Raw genomic sequence first — 21219 nt, 5'->3', positions numbered from 1 at the left:
CCCCCCGCCCCACGCCTGGGACTCTGCTCCCAGCCCTGCATCCCAGGGTCCCGGCTGCAGGGCCCTGGGCTCTGCTCTTGGCCCCACGCCTGGGGCTCCGCTCCTGGTTCCAGCTGTGGTCCCAGCCTTAGCCCCCTTACTCCTGTCAGCGTCCCCCACATCCTCCCGGAGCCATGGACCGGTCCTGGCCCCACTTCTGGGGAGATGGGGCATGGACGGGGGTAAGAGGAGTGCAAAGTAAAAAGTTTGGGGACCCCCACTGAAAAAAGTGTTCCAGGACCACTGTCTTGGGCTTCAAATTAGACATACTTTTGCAAATGACATGGGCACACAAATGGGCTACACAATTCTAGATTACATACACGGAGGCATCAGCAAACAGGGAAGTAATAGTCCCATTCTATACGTTTCTTGGGCAAAAACACCTAGAATGTTGTATTAAATTCTGGATACAACATTACCATCGTTTCACAGAGTTTAAGGCCAAAAGGAACCATTAGATCACCTAATCTGACCACCTGTATATCATAGACCTTAACATATCTCCTAATGACTCCTGTATTGAGCCCACTAACTTATGCTTGGCTAAAGCATATCTTCCAGAAAGGCAGCCAGTCATGATTTGAAGACCTCAAGAGCTGGAAAATTCTGCCACTTCCTTTGGTACTTTGTTCCAATGGGTAATCACCCTTACTGTGCTTGATTTCTAATTTGTATTTGTGTGGCTTTGGCTTCCAGCCATTGGTTCTTGTTCTGCCTTTCTCTGCTAGATTAAAGATCCCTTTAGTACCCTGTATTTTCTCCTCTTCAGGGTACTTATACACTGTGACCAAGTCACCTCTCAACTACCTTTCTGATAAGCTAAACAGACTGAGCTCTTGAAGTGTCTCACGATGAGGCATTTTTTCCAGCCCTCAAATCATTTTGGGGGCTTCTCTCTGCACCCTGTCCAACTTTTCAACATCCTTTATAAATATGGATATCAGAACTGTACTCAATATTCTAATATCTCACTGATGCCCTACAAAGAGGTAAAATCACTTCCCTATTCCCACTGACTGGTCCCCTGAAAGATATTGACAAATTGTAGGGAGTTCAAGTGAAGAATAACAAAAATATCAGAGGGCTGGAGTGATGTAATTAGAAGGAAGTATTATGGCCCCAGTTCCGCAGAACCTTTAAGCATTTCCTTAGTTATAAATACATGCAAAAGTCAATCCCCATCTAACAAACACTTAGGTTACGGTTAAACATGTTTAGTTGCTTTGCTGATTCAGGCAACAAGAGCCACATAAATGGAACTTGACTAAGAAATGCCTATAGAGGGAAGGGAAAATAACAGGCAACAAATAATTGGAGGTTGTTAACACCGGCAATGGAGAGTAATTCAATTCATTTGATACATGAAGTTAGAACTAGTGGTAATGGAATGACATTAAGAAAAGGACAATTGAGGCTGAACACCAGGAAGAACTTCCCAACAGCAAGATATTTCAGGCAGTGGAATAGTTTCCCACGGTAAGTAGCGGACCTATGTGTGGATATATTTCAATGGAATATCCTTGGTTTATAGGGTCTCTAGAAGGGCTGTTGACTGTTTTGATGGCAGCAGATGCAACCTTAGTAAACATCCCAAAGTCTCAATTTTGCCAATGCTTCCAATTTTAACATTTTGCTCTCCAGAACCAGAGCAATTGTCCCCATAAATCTCTTTATCATTATGCTGTATTGACAGGCTGCAATTGGCAATGTATTTAGCCTTCTAGACCTAAACAAAAATTAGTCTTGCAAAGTCCTGTACTGCCTGTGGTTTGGCACATTGCTAATAAGCTGACACTGCTCATTTAGGTCTATATTTGCATCTGGCCTGAGGAAGTGGGCTGGGCACTAGAGACACACAGAGGGATACTTCCCCTGAGGCCATGGAGCAGTGGTTGAGTCATTCTGCAGGTGCTGCTTCAGCCATTATGCTGCAGAAACCACCTCCACCCTCATATTTCTCCTCTGTGAAAGAATAGGTGGACCTACATAACAGCAAATTCTCCAGATCCAACCTGCTTTTGCCTGGCCCCCACTTACCTCCTGCATGGTGGTGCACAAGGAGCCATCACAGGACTGAGAATCACAAAAGAAAGTTAGCTAATACCCATTCCTAGTTCAGTGCATTTCCTCCTTTTTAACCATGATGGCTTGTTTCTCATCCACCCTTTGTCCTATATCTGTTATCTGCCTAAGAATACTTTTGCATTCTTTTGAATTATAAAAGCACCAGAGAAAACACTTATCAGCAAACAGGTTGTTATGTACTGTCATGGGAAAAGAATGTCCACTGTATGTTAAACTTCAAAAGTGGAGTGTTAAGTGGTAAAATATAATTAAGGAGATAGGAACAGCAATTCCTAGGATGGACAGCCTATGAATTCTGGGTTGACAAGAAATTGTAAAGAGACAAGGTGAGTGAGGTAATATCTTTTATTGGACCAACTTCTGTTGGTGAAAGAGACAAGCTTTTGAGCTTACACAGAGCTCTTCTTCAAATCTGTAAGCTTCAAAGCTTGTCTCTCTCACCAACAGAAGTTGGTCCAATAAAAGATATCACCTCACCCACCTTGTCTCTCTAATTCTCCAGGACCAACACAGCTACAACATCACAGCGAAGGTGACCAGATGTCCCGATTTTATAGGGACAGTCCTGATTTTTTGATCTTTTTCTTATATAGGCTCCTATTACCCCCCCATCCCCGTCCCTATTTTTCACACTTGCTGTCTGGTCACCCTAATCACAGCAAATGAGAAATTGTAAGTTATATAAAACTACAGAAGTCTCTGATTATCTATCCTTTTGCAATGGATCCAATCTAGCTTAAATACAGTGATTAGTGAAAGAATTGCTCAATGAAAATGTAATGATTGGTGTATGTTGCCAAAGTTGCATGGGGTTTGTAAGGACTTCACTCTGTGGTCACAGAGACTTTGTGGTTGGCAATCATGTAGACCATACATGCAACAGCAGTGATAGGACTCAGAAGGACTTTCAGCAATTGAGCTAAAAGAGAGTGGTTAGTTAACCTGTGTTCATCTTATTATAGCTTACACTGTCAGTAGGCCAGTGCCTAGAATGTGATATGATCACACGTACTTGAGCAGATCCTCTATTCTCTCCAACCAAGGGCACTAATGCACACTTGTCATGTCATGACATCACAGATTGTAGCCAACAGCCTCCTATTACAGTCAATGGAAGCCTTGTGGCTAAAATGCTGTGCAATACTTACAATTTTGCTCCTGTTTATACACTTTTTTTTTCTGTGACAAGGTCCTGTATTGCTGCTTCTGGAGACTGAAGCCTTCTGTCCACAGAAGAGAGACATCACAGACTGGAGGAGTCCAAGCTTCCCCAATCTGCTCTCTCCGTTTGTGCTTCAACCCTGACCTGGAGATGAGAAGGAAGCTCATTTTCTTCCTTCTGGTTTCTCTGCCAACAAGGGTGCCATTTATGATGAAGGTTTGTTGTTATGGATACCTGTCCACTTTCAGTTGCATTGACATCGCCTGTTCATTTCACATAGGCTGCTGAACAGCCATCAGGTAGTAGCAACTATCAGTCACCACTGACCTGATCTTGTCTGCAGGGCAAAGTGTGCGAGAGTGGTGCGATTTGTAAAGCACTCTAACATGTTGCACTGTTGCACACAACGTTAACATGGGCAAGGTACCTTTTAGAGCAGTGATACTCAGACTATGGCTTGCAGGCCACAAGTGGCTTTTTAATGTGTCTCCTGCGGCTCTTTGCAGCACAGGATATTGAAACACAGTGTGATTTAATTATTGACCAATCTAAGTTATTAATCAATCGGGATGCATTTATTATTTAATTAAACAATTAAATTATGAACTTGCTCAAGTTATTAACTTATTTGTTGTGAGAATAACATAATATATATAAACTAAATATTTCCCCATCATACTGTTTAAATATGTAAATGAAATGTACAATATGTAAATATAAATATAGTAAATGAAATAATGAATTCACACTTCGGTGGCACTTGGGAGTAATGTTGATTACTAATTTGGCTCCTGAACCACTGAGGGCTGAGTGTCACTGTTTTAGAGGATGTCTGCACTGCAATAGCAGATCCATGGCACAGCTCTGGCTGACACCCGTCATCTGCTTCAGCCTCGTGGGGCTTAGGCTGCAGGGCTATAAATTGCAATGTAGACATTTGGGCGGGAGCCTGGAATCTGAGACCTGGGTGGAGGGAGGCAGGGGGGCTGGAACAATTTGTATAGTGGGGGTGCTGAGAGCCATTGAACCAAACTGTAAACGCTGTATATGATGGAAACCGCTTCAAGCCAGGGGGTGGGGAAGCACCCCCAGCACTCCTACTTCCAGCACCTATGGAGGGAGGGTCTCAGAGTCCAGGCTTCAGCCTCAACCCGAGCATCTGCACTGCTATTTTTAGTCCTGTAGCCCAAATGCTGCAAACCCAAGTCAGCTGACCCAGGATCTGAGACTCAGTGCCATTAGGTTTTTTATCGCAGTGGAGACATACCCTTAGAATGTGCCAGCAGGGTCTACACAGGGCACATTAGTGCACTTTACAAATCACACCCATCTAGTGTGCTTTGCCAGTTTTGTGTAGACAACACCTGGCTTTCAACTGGTGACCTAGTGGTGAAGAGTTCTCTACCTGCTCTCTGTCCTTTGAGCCATCCTATCCCCTAGCTGTTTTAACTCCTTGTTTCTCCAAGGGAAGCTGAGCAGACCACCTCCCATAGATACACCTAAGGGATTGCCTTTTAAACTGTTATACATGCACCCAGAAAGACCACCTTTCCAATACAGAAGTGCATCAAGCACTCCAGAAGAAAATGCTATTTCTACATACTCTGATTCAGCACAGCTGGGGACATGCAGCAGCAGGCCTTTGTTTTTTATTATGAAAGACTATTATGCTCCATATTGTGTTCAGGTGGGCCTGGTGCAAGTTCCTGTGTAAGGAAAAATCCTTCAATTTGAAGCAATTGTGTTGTAATGTTCAATATTTCCTGTTTTGAAGCTGTAAAAAGAACATGCGATATAATCAACTTCCAATTCTTCAAATCCTACAAAAATTCATCATGTGTAAGTAGTTGCACAATATAAAGACTCTAAGTCAGAAAAAACAATAACCACATCCTAAGTATTAGCAGCTTTTTCAAAACTTTTCAGGGCATCAGAGAGCAGCAGTCACAGGCTAAAGCGCAGCCGATTTTACCATTAAAAGGCCTGACCCAAATCCCAAGGATATCTTCATTCTGCGCCTGGTTGAAAGCCCACTGAAATCAGCAGAAAAGCTTTATTAGGCTTTGGCATAGGCTCTTCATGAGAACTGCATTTCAGATTCATTTTCTAAGTCAAATTGTACAAGCTGTATAGATGATAGGAGAGGACATAATGCTCTGAAGCAGACAATCACACGCTGAAGGCAAAGAGAGAGAGAGAGAAAGAAAGAAACAAAGAAAGGTCTCCATTGCTTTACAAGCAATATGTTCTATTGGATTCACATGTAGGTGTTTCAATACATTAATCACTGAGGGCCTGTTGATATTCTGATGAATTAAAGCTATAAGACTAGTTAGGGCTAGGGCTGAAGCGTGCAAACCCTCCACTTATTTGTAAAACCACCCTGCAACATCCTTCCGCTCCTGTTAATCAAAGATCTTAGCTTGAGGCAGAGATACAAGGTGGATACCGGTAGCTAAGAAAGCACCTTCAGTATAAAACTGATACTGGAAGTCAGCATATTTGAATCTCACATTTAAATAAACAGCATACTTAGAGGTGTTATTGGTCACCGTGTTTTCTTTTTCTTTTTAATTTATTTTTACCTTTGAAAGGAAAAAATAAAAATTAAACTAATGAACTATTAAGATTGAGACTGAATTAAATGCACAAAACATAAGAAATTCAAAGTTATCATTCCCACAATGTTTATAACCCACCCATTTTATATATTTGTTTTTATCACAGAGCTAGATTATAAAACTATAACTTTGAATGCCCTGACGTTTGCACATTTTGATTCAGGGGTGGGCAAACTTTTTGGCCCGAGGGCCACATCTGAGAATAGAAATTGTATTGCGGGCCATGAATGCTCACAAAATTGGGTTGGGATGCAGGAGGGGATGCGGGCTCCGGGGTGGAGCCAGAAATGAGTTCATGATGCAGGAGGGGGCTCCAGGCTGGAGCAGGGGAGTGGGGTGCGGGGGGATTGAGGGCTCTGGCTGGGGGTGCGGGCTTTGGGGTGGGGCTGAGGATGAAGAGTTTGGGGTGTAGGAGGGCTGGGACTGAGTGGTTCAGAGGGTGGGAGGGGGATCAGGGCTGGGGCAGGGGGTTGGGGCGCGGGGAGAGGCTCAAGGGTGCAGACTCAGGGCAGTGCTTACCTCAAGCAGCTCCCAGAAGCAGCGGCATTTCCCTTCTCCAGCTCCTATGCGGAGGCGCAGCCAAGCGGCTCTGCACACTGCCCCGTCCACAGTTCCCAACATGGCTGCGGTTCCCAACGGCCCCTGGCTGTCCCTACCCATAGGAGCCAGAGTGGAGCCTGACGCTGCTTCCAGGAGCCATGTGGAGCAGCCAGGGCCGGCTCCAGGGTTTTGGCCGCCCCAAGCAGCCAAACAAAAAAAACCAAAAACAAAAAAGCCGTGATCGCGATCTGCAGCAGTAATTCGGCAGGAGGTCCTTCGCTCCAAGCAGGAGTGAAGGACCGTCCGCCGAATTGCCGCCGAACAGCTGGACGTGCCACCCCTCTCCGAAGTGGCCGCACCAAGCACCTGGTTGGTAAGCTGGTGCCTGGAGCCGGCCCTGGGAGCAGCCCCCGACCCTGCTCCCCAGCTAGAGCGCCTAAGCGGGGCAAGCCCCAGACCCTGCTCCCCAGCGGCAGCTCAAGGGTTGATTAAAATAGCTGGCAGACCGTAGTTTGCCCAGCCCTGTTTTAATTCATAACCACATCATTGTCTTAACTTACTTTCCTATTTAGTTCTGTGGAGAGATTGAATGCTTATTCATCAATACTCTATTATTTCTAAATGCCACCATTTTATATATATATATATATATGTATATACACATACATACACACACATATATGTGTAAATTCACCCAAACTTGTCAAAGACAAGTGCTCCACTCCCACTGCTTCTTGGGAGTCACTTGGTACTGGGTTTAGTCCAAGTGCAAAGTTTCCAGGAATTAAAACATTGGTTGCCACAAGTGCCCTCCTGAAGTATTTTGATATAGACAACCCTGTTAATCTCACCATCAATGCACAGTCATAGAATTACACACACGTGGTCTAGACAGACTCTTGATTTTCCTCCTTCCCAGTCTGAACAACCTGCTGCTTGCCCTACATTCTTTCCCTAGGCCTCTCTCTTCTCTGGCCAGCCATCCTCAATGTTTACACCTCTACTTTTTGCTGCTGGCACCCTGGTCTCTAGTATGACCTTCTCAGTGCTGCTCATGCACCTGGTCCGCAGTCCCAGAGACCTCTACAAGGCAGCCTGGTATTGTATTCACTACACCTGTCAAAGGCACCTGAACATTTACCTTGGTTAGTCCTAGAGAATGTGCTGTAGTGCATACAGAAACCACGTTTTCTTTCTAAGAACTGCTTGGGGCAGGATGCTTTCCAGCCCCAAATGGGTTCTCCCCCAAACCCAGAACAGCCAGTATACCCCATCACACCTCCTCTTCATGTATTCTTTTAAACAAACCTGGATACTTCCATGTCTCTGCTTTCCCAATGTCTAACAAGTGTAGGGCTATAGATGGAAATAAACTAGTGTAGGCTCAACCTGAATAAGATGAAATGATGTTAACAGGCAGGAAAAGCAGGATTGGAATAAGCAGGGGTGTGAGTGCCCTTTCCATTGGAATAGTACTGTGTGTCTAACCTTTGCCAGTTAAGTATGCAGTCTTGGGTCGATCTATTACTGCTCCTGAACAAGGTAACAGCTGTGGCAAATAGTGCCATTTGCACTATCGGTTTGCCTAGGGGCTACTCCTGCCTGGTGTAAACCTCAGCACATAGTTATAATTATATGGCTCTGGTTTCAAGTCTAGAGTACTGCAGTGCACTCTTTGGGAACATCTTTGAAAAACACCTGGAAGCTTTAGCAAGCAAAGAATGCACCATTTCTTGAGTGATGAAAGCCATTGTGTGCACATAACACCAGTGCTCTGGGCTCCATACTGACTACCTATTTGCTCCTGGATGCTGTTCAAGATGTTAGTTATCATCCATAAATGTTTCTAAAATAGGAGAACATGGACTGTGAAATTTTAAATGTCATGCTAAAATAGGTCACTTGAACAAAGCCTAGTAAATTAAACAATATACACTAAGAAAACATATAGCTAATTTCCAAACACACACAGTTATAGCTGTTGTGGAAGAACTGTTACACATAAACACATTTTATGTATATCAGTGACTTGATTTCCTGCTTAGGTCAGCTGAACTCAAAGTCGGTGAAAAAGATGAATTGATCTCCCTCACAGTATGAATATAATTATTATAATGGACTCTTCTAATTTTTAGGCAGTTTAACTTAGACATGTAGTTTGTGGCAGATAAGTCTTTGGCCCTCACCAAATATAGTAATAAGAACTAAATGGTACACCAGAATTCAATACGAATCAAGTCACTTCTGCATTATCAGTTTTAAGATCTAACAAGCACATATATTTATTTTTCAGTTCAACGGCACCATCTTACAAGGCTCATGAAATTATTCCAGGAAATATACATGTCAAAACCATTTTGTTGTCAAAAAGGTACTTATTTTTGTGATACTTCTACCATTTTCTTTCTGAAAACCAATTTAAATTAATTACTTCTGGGATTTTTTAATTCTTGAAGGTGATCAAAGAGAAATGTCATGAGAATAAAAAGTTCTCATGCACACACAAGTTTTTACATTAACCAATTTGTTTTCCATCTCTCAGAAAAATAAAAATGATGTACAATTACATTATCAGAAAATTTTAGTCTAAAAAATGAACATCATAAGAATAAAATACCACTGTGAAGTTGGTAGAAAAAAATCATATGGAGTTTTGATCATTTCTTTTTAGAAAAATCATAATGCATAAATGTTAAATATGTTATAAAATAATTTTAAACAAGTGATAAAATGAAAATATTGTGTATGAATCTTTTTCTCCAGTATTAAAATATTTTTTAAAAGCAAGGAAATTTCTTTAAAAAAAATCTCATTTGAAGTAAGCTCACATAAGCACTATATAGATAATAGTTCCACCAATACAGACTCTAAAACCAAAGACTCCCCTCTTATAAAGGGGTTCACCAACATAGACACTCATACCAGTGTGCATTCTTATAGAAATTAAACCATTCTGAAATCAACATTCTGCAAAAATTATTCTGAAACCTAAATTGACCAGTATGACAGCTAGTGTTTTTCAGAATATTTACATTTTAAATTTGTCTAATATGTATTGTGATATTATTGGTATATTTTTTTCTGGAAAAGATTACCCTGGCTCATCCAATTACTTTGTTAGCATTAATCTGTAGTTTTCACTGCATTATAAACAGTGTGTGTGGTGTCTTATGTAAAAATGAGAGAGTTTTTATATTTGGCAAATTGTATTGACATATGACATTTTTATGTGTATGTTTAATTTTAGAACTTTTTTAATAGTCCTTGCTGCAACTGTTGCATGAAATGTAAACTCATGGTTTGATTGTGGGTCAGAGCTAAGGCTGTTGTGAGTGTTTTCATTTTTATTTCTGTTACTTGTATTGTGATGCTAATTGAGTTATTTAATTAAATATCTTTCTTGGAGTCATTACTTTAGTTTTCTGTTTTACTTGACTTGCCAGTTCTGCAAAGTTATCTGCCAATATAGACTTCCCTATGCCTGGGTGGAGACCCATTAAAGGAATAGTTGAAAGTGTAACTGAACATTTCTTGCCCACTTACTAGGTGAAGATAACTCACTTTCAGTTCTCAACAGTTACATTTTCTTCTGGTCCTGGCATTCCTGGCATTGTTGAAAGCCATGCTCTGTTTCTGCCAACCCTTGTCCACATAATATATAATCTAGTTATACCTTATATATTTTTGATGCTGAGTGGTGACCATTTTCAGCTATAAATTTAATTAACCGTGAGGATGCTTTGAGTTTTTGAAATGGATACTCTTTATTATTTAAATCCAAATAAATGTACATCAGTCAGGAAAGAGCAAAAAATGAACTCCCTAAGCATCCTGGGAGAGCCCTAGCACTCGGTCCCAGTCACAGCCTTTTCATGCTTGCTATCCTTATATTTGGACTGCTTCCCTCAGGATTTAAGTGGCACGTGGCTTGAACCCAGTGATTTGTCCCTGACTTTACAAAACGGTTGCAGGACCCTCCAAAGTGGTTCCTCCTGCTGTCTCCAACTCCCTGTAATCTAATATAAGAGACGAGATAGGAAGCCTGTAGCTTCAAATCCCTATTACCACCCTGCCATAGAGCTGTTCTGTTATATAGCAGAGTTCAAATACTCAGACAATCCTTTGCAAGTTTTGGTTCTCCATTATTGGAGACAGCCTGATGACCCCATATGCTGAGTCTGTTCTTCTGGTTCCCTCCACATTTGCATGTTGTCAGCATGGATGTGCTTAGGATGCCATTTCACCTCTCCATGTGCTAGTGCTAAGGAGTCAATATTTCAAACAGCTCTCCACGACTACACAGTCAGTGTGGTTTAGCTTTCCAGCCTTCTTACCACATTGCCAACTGGCTTTCCTCAGTAAGGCAGCAGATGGATCTAGCCCATATCTCCAGGTTGCTTGAACCAGCAGGCCACTCAAATAGCTAGATCTGTTGGAAAAGGTAACCTGGAATATGTCTACCCCCAGCTTACTCTCTGTGCAGAACAGCCTAGCCTAAAATGCCCCTTTATTGAGCTTGTCAATAGTTCTCCTCAAATCATGGCAGCTGGTTTGGTCTAGCAGCTCTTACTATCAGCCTGCCAATGGCAGGGGACAATTCAAATGACAGTAATCCAGGAGCACTGAGGAAGAAATGTCTTTCTCAGTGTGAGACATGCACTCGTAGCTGCTGGGCCTGTGTATGTACTGTGACCTGCAGAACAAGAGACCAGTCCCAAACCACTAATGCCTGTAGGCAGCATCTCTGATCTCCCATGACACAGCAAACATTCCTTATTGCCATCAAGGGGATCATTGATACTGGGTCATCAGCAGAAGGCCTTCCACCTTTCCTAGTGTTGACAATTCAAGGCTTCAACAAAACACATTTTTAAGAAGTGTGTGGAGGAGAGAGGGGGACTTGGGTGATTTATAACTTCCTTTCAACCTTTGGGCAGGTCAGGTAGCATTTCTTCCAAATTCCTCATGCCTCCCACATTTGGAGTCTGAGAATTGTTTCTAAAGGAAAAATATACTAGTCCAGTGGCCATCCTTTAGGAAAGAGGATTCTATATAGCATGGACACTTAAACAGGAGTGGAAGGAATATGTGAAATATATTCTCTGCCTCTCAAATAACCAGGCATGAAAAAAAAAAGAATTGAATAGTTGTTAGTATACAGAATGATTTTTGATTTATTTACAGAAGGAGAAAAGTTCTTTCTCCACTTGGAACTTGGGCAAGTGTCTGTCCCAAAAGAATCTAGTATGCAGAACTAGGTGTCTTATGTCTTTAGCACAGTGGTTCTCAAGCTTATTTGTATCTGTAGGTGTTATGCCCCCTCCCGCTTCCACAAGTACATATACCACGATCAGCTCTGAGCAGAGCAGAGAGCAGCAGCTGCTGGCCGGGTGACCAGCTCTGAAGGCAGCACATGTCAGCAGCAGCACAGGAGTAAGGGTGGCAATGTGAAAAGTGAGATTTGTCAATATCACTTTTCACCGTAGACTTAAGGCCCCATTGCCATCCTTACTTCTTCACTGCTTCTGCCACCCTGGGGCTGACAGCTGGAACCCCACCACCTCCAGGTGCGGGATATGGGGGCAGGATGAAGGAGAGCCTGAGTCCAGCCTGCTTCCCAGTGAGGGATTAAGTGGAGGGAGGAGAACCCGAGCCCATGGCTGTCCCCTTTATCCCTGCCTCCCGGGTGTGCATGGCCCTTCTGCACAAGCCCCAGCCACCCGGGCTGACAGCCAGAGCTCTTTTTTTTTTAAAGCACACAGCTCGGGCCTCCCTTGACACATTTCCGTGCCTCCCTTGGGAAGCCCACCCCATAGTTTGAGAACCGCTGCTTTAGATAATGGCTCCAGGATTTTGTAATACCCCTAGAGGGAAGCACTCAGGATTTCATTCAGGTGATGACCTGCAATGGTTTGGTGCGGTTATTTAATAAGAGGAAATTCACTTGTACGACAAGTACAGACATGATCCTAATCAAAGAGACAATCCTTCCAGCCATCTTGTTCTTCTGGAGTCTAGTCTGGGAGTTCCTACAGAGCAGTGCTCAACACATGATCCTTTCTCTGCGGGGGTGGATGTGCTGCAGATGACATATAAGAAAGTGTTCCTGATAGACATGGAAGAGTTTTCTGCTCCCTGCTGCTTAATATTCTTTGTGCTAGTTAATTTATAATTAAACAAATAATACACCCAGAAGGAATCATCCAGTGCCTGCTACTAATTGTCATACTGATGGAAAAAAAGTTTAAATCTTGACTTGAGTTGATATCTAGTTTAGTTTTGACTTCATTTTCAGTCGTTCAAATAGCTTGTTGAAAGTAATCCCAAGAAGTCATTAATAATATATAACAGATTACTTACTGGAGCCAGTAAACTGTAATTTGTAATAGTCACTTAAATGAGCTTGCTCAGAAATAGAGGTCCCACTGTTTATTCAAGAAACAGATCCATTTTGTCCTTTCATACTCCTTCACCTATTAACTCTTCTATGCCAGGTGAGAGATCATCTTCTTTTCAAGCTGATGTGATCTTGGTAGGTCAGACCAAGCAATTGGACAGGTTTTTCACCTACATTGTTCTTCTCTGTCTGCACCTAGCGTGGATGCTATCAAATGCCATTATTTTTCTGCACGGCACAGAGGCATTTTATTACCAATCATAGAACCATAGAAATGTAGAGCTAGAAGGCATTTTGTGTTCTTGTAGAGTTTAACTCCTGTGAGGAAGGAGGAGTTATTTTTATTTTGCTGTCTAGGACCTCAGTTGCCCTATGAATAAACCTTGCTTTCATTTGATTATTTCCGAGATCCTAACCCAGTTTCAATATTTATTTATTTTTTACAAACAGGTCTGTCTGTGTTTGGCTGCAGTATGTCACACCCACAAGCAGGGAGCGCCTGCTGGCAGAATAAGAAAGAGAGATTGGAATCTCTACCTGAGACATGGGACTGAAAGCAGTACATCCATGCGGGGACAGTACCTGGGACAGCAGGTACATGCTAAGAGAAGAGCACATTATGGTAAGGAAATGATTTTTTTTCCTTTTGCAAACCAGTATTTCAGCTGGCGCCAGGCCATGTCTGGCAGAATGCCACACCAAATGTTGTACTTCTTGCCTGGGCAGCAAGGACCCCTCCCCATTTCTGTAACTAAATTGACTCTTTTCACAGTATTGCCAACCCCAAGCATTCAGAAGTCATGAGTGATGCCCCCTAAAGCCCCAGGATTGGCTTTACAATCATGAGATTGTAAAATGTATATAAATGTTGGGTTCTTTTTATGTGCCTTCTGGGTAACTTTAGGGTAAACTCTGGTCATATTTTCAAGCTCTTCTCCACAACGTTGAGAACTAGAAATTTCCATTAAAAATTAAAAGAAGGAAAGAAAAAGCTGAGATTTGTGTATTCATGAGAATCCAGGAACTGGGGTTTTAAGAAACATACCAATTATTGTAACTGTCCCAGAAGTCTCACAGCTTGTGACCTGGCAACCCTGCTTTCCGAGAAAAGAATTGTGCCAGCTATTGGGAATCTTGGTTGTGAAAATCTCTGACACATTAAACTGCTGATTTGGTAGACCTTTTTATCGATAACCTGAGAAAGCAGTGATGCTTGGGGACCATTGGAAGTTGCATTTGATTTCAGCAGGGTTTCTCCTTTTGAGCTGTAAGGAAAGCAGCCAAAGGTAGATGTCTCTAGAACAGGGGTGGGCAAACTTTTTGGCCCAAGGGCCACATCGGGGTTGTGCAACTATATGGAGGGCCGGTTAGGGAAGGCTGTGCCTCCCCAAACAGCCTGGCCCCCACCCCCATCCACTCCCTCCCACTTCTTTCCCTCTGACTGCCCCCCTCAGAGCCCCCAACCCATCCAACCCCCCCTGCTCCTTGTACCCTGACTGCCCCTTCCAGGACCCCCGCTCCCTAGCCAACCCCCCTGCTCCCTGTCCCCTGACTGCCCCGACCCCTCTCCACACCCCTACCCCCTGACAGCCCCTCAGGGACTCCCACCCCCTATCCAACCGCCCTCTGCTCACTGTCCCCTGACTGCCCTCCCGACCCCTATCCGCATCCCTGCCCCCTGACGGGCCCCCCAGGACTCCCACTCCCAACTCTCCCTGTTCCCCATCCCCTGACCGCCCCCCCAGAACCTCTGCCCCATCCAACCGCCCCCTCCTCCCTGACTGCTCCCCAGAACCCCCCGCTCCCCGCCCCCTTACCAGCAGCAGGAGCTCGCAGCCGCGACACCCAGCCAGAGCCAGCTGCGGTCCCCCAGCTGCCCAGCGGGAGCGGTGGGCCATAGTGTGGCCCACGTGGCTGCATGGCTGCGGGGGAGGAGGGATAGCAGGGGAGAGGCCGGGGACTAGGCTCCCTGGCTGGGAGCTCAGGGGCCGGGAAGAATGGTCCCGTGGGCCAGATGTGGACCGCAGGCCGTAGTTTGCCCACATCTGCTCTAGAAGAAGAGACCCAAACTAAGATTATGAAACTGAAGGTTTATTACAAATTGGGTTACAGAATAGATTACTGTAATGCACACTGCAAGAGGTTAATCTTGTTGACCACTAGGAAAGTAACAGCAGAGCTGGAGGTCGCTACCTACGAGTTTGGTAGTATGCTCCCCATAGAGCTTGTTAGATCTGTTTTCTAAACATTGAACTGGCTTCTTCATTCCTTATGCAAATTTATGTCTATATATATCATCTATAGTTCTGCCTGGTTTGGTCATGGCAATCTGAGAAATCCCCTCTAACTACATGTGCTACCACAGGAGCAGAGATTATCTAGGTTGAAGAAAGAACTAGATAAGTTAATGGAGGATAGGTCCATCAATGGCTATTAGCCAGGATCGGCAGGGATGGTATCCCTAGATTCTTTTTGCCAGAAGATGGGAATGGCAACAGGGGATAGATCACATCATGATTACCTGTTCTGTTCATTCCCTTTGAAGCACCTGACATTGACCACTGTCAGAAGACAGGATACTGGGCTAGATGGACCTTTGGTCTGACCCAGTATGGCCGTTCTTATGTAGGTCTGTTGAGCTAACAGTCCCTACACTGACTGAAATACCCAGAAGCTGGTGATGGGGCATTTTTAGTTGAGGATCCTCAGGTCCGGAACTCCCTCCCGCCAGTGTGTTAGAGCCTGATGACTTTCAGAGCATGGTGTAAAGGCTTATATCATCTCTCACGTTTTCGCTTGAGGAATGTGGGGCTAAGTGTGGTAAAGTGACCGTGGTATTATGAGGGAGATTGTGACCTGCCCTTATGACACACCACTGGGGAGGAAAAAGATACTAGTCTCAGTTTTCTCTGTGATTCGCCCTTAAGGTAACACAACTACATGCTATCCTCTTCTCAGGATGGACTGTAATGTTCCAGTTTAGACCTAAGTGTGTTATTTTTTCAAAATTACTCACTCCTCAGAGATTGTGTGATGGATCCCCTTATACATTTAGAAATGAAAGAGAGGTAATTTCAAGTGAATTATGCAAATAGCAATGCAGATGGATTTCAAATTAAAACAAAGGAAACCAAAAAAGATGCTGCTGGGTCTGTCTAATAGTGAAAACAAATTGTCATCAAAATGGCCAGGGTCCTTTGTTCTTTTTTGACTAATATGTGTGCAGAATGAATTGTGAAACAGTTAGTTTACAGGGCAACAAATATACAGAATGCTGTATCATAACTATCTGTTAGAACACTGGCTTGACACTTATACATAACAGGAAGAGGATATTGGCCATATCAGTACAGAATCTCTTTAAAATATAGGTGTTATATTTATTACTAATGGAAATTTAGTACTTTGTGAATATGTGTAGGCATTCTGGGTTTTTGTATAGGGTGGTGAATCAAACAAATGTTCCAGGGCTCTGTCATGCAACTGGTAGAGAGCACCATCAACTGCCCTTAAAGATAGCAAGACTTGAGGATGCTCGCCACCTTACAGGATCAATGCTATAACTACAGCTAGTGAAACCCAGGGTTCCATTCTGCAAGGGTCCATGCAGACATTTTCTCTGCAATTAGGGTCAACACTCCAGAGTTTTGAGCTGAGATCCTGTCTCCTGATCCTGCCTCTTTACACCAGTCAAAAGGCCTAGAGCAGCGCAGCGTAAAGGGTCCCTAAAACCCCCAGTTCCATGTGGGGGAGGTTCCCCCCGCACAGCACTGTGAAAGCTGTCTGTCTTGCAAAGACCTATCCTTTGGGGGTGTGCCGGGGTGAGGCTTGGGGGAAATTAGAGGGGCATTTCAGGGACGATGCCACAGCACACGCAACTGCTGAGATTCCAGGCAGCACTGCAGCCCATAGTACAGCCCTAGAGGTTGCCCCAGGACTAAGTTGTGCCAGAGGTGTCTCCAGCCAACTTATAGGTACCTTTCCGCTCTGCTTCATGAGCTAGGCATTCTATGCTGTGCTTCTTAGAGGTGCAGCCCAAAATCTCACCACTGATTTGCATATTGTGCTCATCTCACACAAACCCTCTTTGTCAACCCTATTTTTATTTGCAGCTGTAAAAAAAAAACCTCATTTTTACTTAGCTGTTGTCTTCATCATTTCTCTCTCTACTCAGTTATCCCCAGATATCAGCCATCCATATTCATCTTTATGGTTGACTGATTGATAGATAGATAGATATGAAGTAATACATTTAGGTCCAAATGTTCAGACTGGCCTTAATCAATTTTTCAGTCAAAACTCTACAATTGCAATCATTTCCTGCTGAAATTTATTTATCTGCTTCCATTCATCTTAAAGTGTGCCCATGTGAAGCTTGGGGAGATATAACAGACAATAAACCATGAATTAGAACCAGCCCTCAGAATATGAAATCCTTTCAACCCAAACTTTCTCACTAGGTCAGCTCTCTTTCCCAGGAAAAGCTGGGGAGAAAAGGTAGGCTATGCATTGTGACCTGAATATCCACCACTCTAGCCTCTGGCAGACCAATGGGGACCAGAATGCTTGTTACTGAAGATTCCTCCACTCTCCTTTGAATCAAAGCACGGGGATTGTTAGCCTCTCAGCTAATTTCATCAGCTACAGTGAGAGCCTCATGCGTTGAAACCAACAACAGCTTGAATTGTATCCAGAAACAAACTGGAAGACAACGCTGACCCTGGAGCACTGATATAAATAATGTGCTCTCTTCAGGATGTGCTGGGAAACAAATGAGCAGCCACATTCTGCAGTTTGAGTGATACTAGTAGGTGGCTCCATGTCGAACATAGCAATCCACTCTGCAGCTGATAGCAATATGAACTACTGTAGCAAAAATCGCAGAGAGAAAATTATTACAAACTTCTGTCAAGATAGTGATAAAAAAATATGTATATTAATAGCCACCACCACAGGCAGCTGGGGGGCTCACCAAGATACCAAAGTAGCAATCGTGAACAAGATTTGTGCACACCCACTCAGCTAAAGGTGCTGATATAATCTCCAGCATTTCATAGGGCGGTTTCCCCCCAGCCAACCAGCATCAGCTCAGATAAAGCTGAGATAAGCTTAGGGTTTGCTGTCTCTATGGGAAATCAATCAGAACAGCTACTGCAGAATAGCTCCCCATATGTACACTTTTCTGAAATAAGACACTTTATCCCAGAATAATATGGCGGGGAGAGGTGTCACGTGCTTTAGCAGATGTGATGTATCTCAACTTCAGTAAGGCTTTTGATACTGTCTGTCATGACCATCTCATAAGCAAACAAAGAAATATAGCCTAGACAAACCTCCCATAAGGTGGGTGCACAACTTGTTGAAAAACTCTACTCAGAGAGTAGTTATCAATGGTTCAAAATCAAGTTGGAAGTATATAGTGAGAGGGGTCCCTGAGGGATCTGTTCTGGGTCCGGTTCTATTCAGTAGCTTCATAAATTATTTGGATAATGGCATAGCGAGTACACTTATAAAGTTTGCAGACGATGCCCAGTTGGGAAGGGTTGCAAGTGCTTTGGAGGACAGGAATAGAATTCAAAATAATCTTGACACACTGAAGAAATGGTCTGAAATAAATAGGATGAAATTCAGTAAAGACAAATGCAAGGTACTACACTTAGCAAGGAATAATCAATTGCAGAAGCACAAAATGGGAAATGACTGCCTAGGAAGGTGTACTGCAGAAAAGGAGGGGGGGCGGTGATGTTATTGACATGAACTGTAACCATACAGATCGTTGTTGTGTAGGGGGAGATTCTGGCAAACCAGTAAAGTGCCTGAAACCATTATGGCTCATTGCTAAAAGCAGCCAAGTCAGCAGGCCATAAAGTGGCCATGTAGCAAACTCAGCTTGACCAAGGCAGGAGGGGAGGGAGTTTTGGGTGCCACAGAAAGGGCAGCTTGACCCCGCGTCCTTCCTGATAAGAATTGTGTTGAAGTTGCTGATACGTGCATTTTAGAAGAGCAGGAATGTCTATTGGGGCCTCAAGGCTGCAAACTCTGAGAAAACCCCACACCTGGTTAATCAATAATCAGAAGGAAGCCTCTTGATTGACAAGTTTTCTTTAAGGGACATGGCATTCTATTACTAATGTATAAATAAGGGGGGAAAGTTTGAGGTAGTGGGATTCTTCAGGACTGGACTCTCCCTCTGGATGCATCTTGTGTTCCCCACCAGCACATGGGCTGCCGTTGTGCCACTCGAGAGCCACACTCAGCTTTGGTAATTATCAAGGGTTGGGGGTGTTTTACTAACTTGTTGCAGACGTGTGTAAGTGCTTGAGACTAAGTAAGGTTTAGCTTTAAGTGAAAGCACTCTCGTGTTGTCCTGTTTGTGCCAGTCATCTATTGGTTGGATGGCCATGTCTCCCCTGATTTATTTCCTGACACCACCTCGCACAGAGTAAAAGTTACCAAGAGCTTTGGGTTGAAAGAACTCCAGGTAACAGTTGCAACCACTGTTATATATTTGCACCAAATCTTGTACAAAGGAGGTCCAGTAAGGTGTCTATGGAAAGGTTATGATCTGATGGTTATGATTATGCTATCTGTATGCATTTATCAATTTTGTAGATGAAATTATTATTATTGGCTATGTACTTGTATCTCAATGTGTTTGATTCTAAGTGGCATTAGTGAAGAAGCATTTGGTCAGCTTCTTGAGAAAGAAATTTCCAGATTAAGTGCCCAATCAAGAAACACTTAACTGACAATGGACCTTGGGAGACTCCAATCCACATGAGAAGTCTTCCTGGGAATGTTCAAGGTAGCATGTGAGCAATGGCTGCTCTCCCTGTAAATAACTGAGTCATGCATAGACATGTGACTTGCCCATGTGACTCCAAACTCCATCTTGCTGCTGTGATTTTCCACAGTAAGAACAAAGGGGTGTCCTTTCACATGGCAGAGAATATAAAAGGCCCTGGGAACCCCTCCACTTTGTCTTCAATCCTGCTTCATACCTCTGGAGGAACTTTCCTACAAACTGAAGCTCTGAACAAAGGACTGAATGACCCATCCAAGCTGTGAATGTACTCCAGAGACTTGATTTAAGCCTGCAGTTTATTCCATCACTGCTACAAGCCTGAACCAAGAACTTTGCCATTACTGTATGTAATTGATTCCATTTAACCAATTTTAGCTGTCATCTATATTTTTTCCTTTTATGAATAAACTTTTAGATTTTAGATTCTAAAGGATTGGCAACAGCGTGATTTGTGGGTAAGATCTGACTTGTATATTGATATGGATCTGGGGCTTGGTCCTTTGGGATCGGGAGATCCTTTTTTCTTTTACTGGGGCATTGGTTTTCATAACCATAACGAGTGGCACTGGTGGTGATACTGGGAAACTGGAGTGTCTTAGGGAATTGCTTGTACAGACACTCCCCGGGTTCACAAACCCAACTTATAGAAATCCGGACTTACGGAAAAAGTTACATAAATTCCTCAACCTTTTTTTTTTGTTTTTTGTTTTTGCGTAATTGTCGGAGATACATTCCCAACTTATGCATAACTCAACTTACGCAAGGCGTTCTGGAACAGAATGCTTGCGTACGTCGGGGAGCTTCTGTATGACTTATGGTTAGCCAGTGGGGTGAGACCAAAGTCCTCTCTGTTTGGCTGGTTTGGTGTTCCTTAGAGGTGGAGAACCACCAGCCTGGGGCTGTGACTGCCCTGCTCTAAGCAATTTGTCCTGAATTAATACTCTTAGTTGTGTCCTGCCAGAAGCAGCATCATTACAGGGGGCATAGTGGATCACAAACTAATTATGAGTCAACAATGTAACACTGTTGCAAAAAAGCGAACATCATTCTGGACGTATTAGCAAGAGTGTTTTAAGCAAGACACAAGAAGTCATTCTTCCACTCTACTCAGCACTGATAAGACCTCAGCTGGAGTATTGTGTCCAGTTCTGGACACCACACTTTGGGAAAGATGTGGACAAATTAGACAAAGTCCAGAGGAGAGCAACAAAAATTATTTGAGGTCTAGAAAACATGACCTACAAGGAAAGATTGAAAAAACTGGGTTTGTTTACTCTGTAGAAGAGGCCACTGAGGGGGTACTTATGTCTTCAAGTACATAAAGGATTGTTTCATTGTTACAAAGAGGCGGGTGATAAATTGATCTCCTTAACCACTGAGGATGGGTCAAGAAGTAATGGGCTTAAATTGCAGCATGGGAGATTTAGGTTAGATGTTAGGAAAAATTTCCTGTCAGGGACAAATTGCCTTGGGAGGTTGTGGACTCTCCATTACTGGAGGTTTTTAAGAACAGGTTAGACAAAACCACCTATCAGGGATGGTCCAGGTAATACTTAGTCCTGCCTCA

This window comes from Trachemys scripta, chromosome 9 (assembly GCF_013100865.1).
Source record: "Trachemys scripta elegans isolate TJP31775 chromosome 9, CAS_Tse_1.0, whole genome shotgun sequence".
In the NCBI taxonomy this organism is placed as follows: Eukaryota; Metazoa; Chordata; order Testudines; family Emydidae; genus Trachemys; species Trachemys scripta.
Note: the sequence above shows the minus strand (reverse complement) of the source record.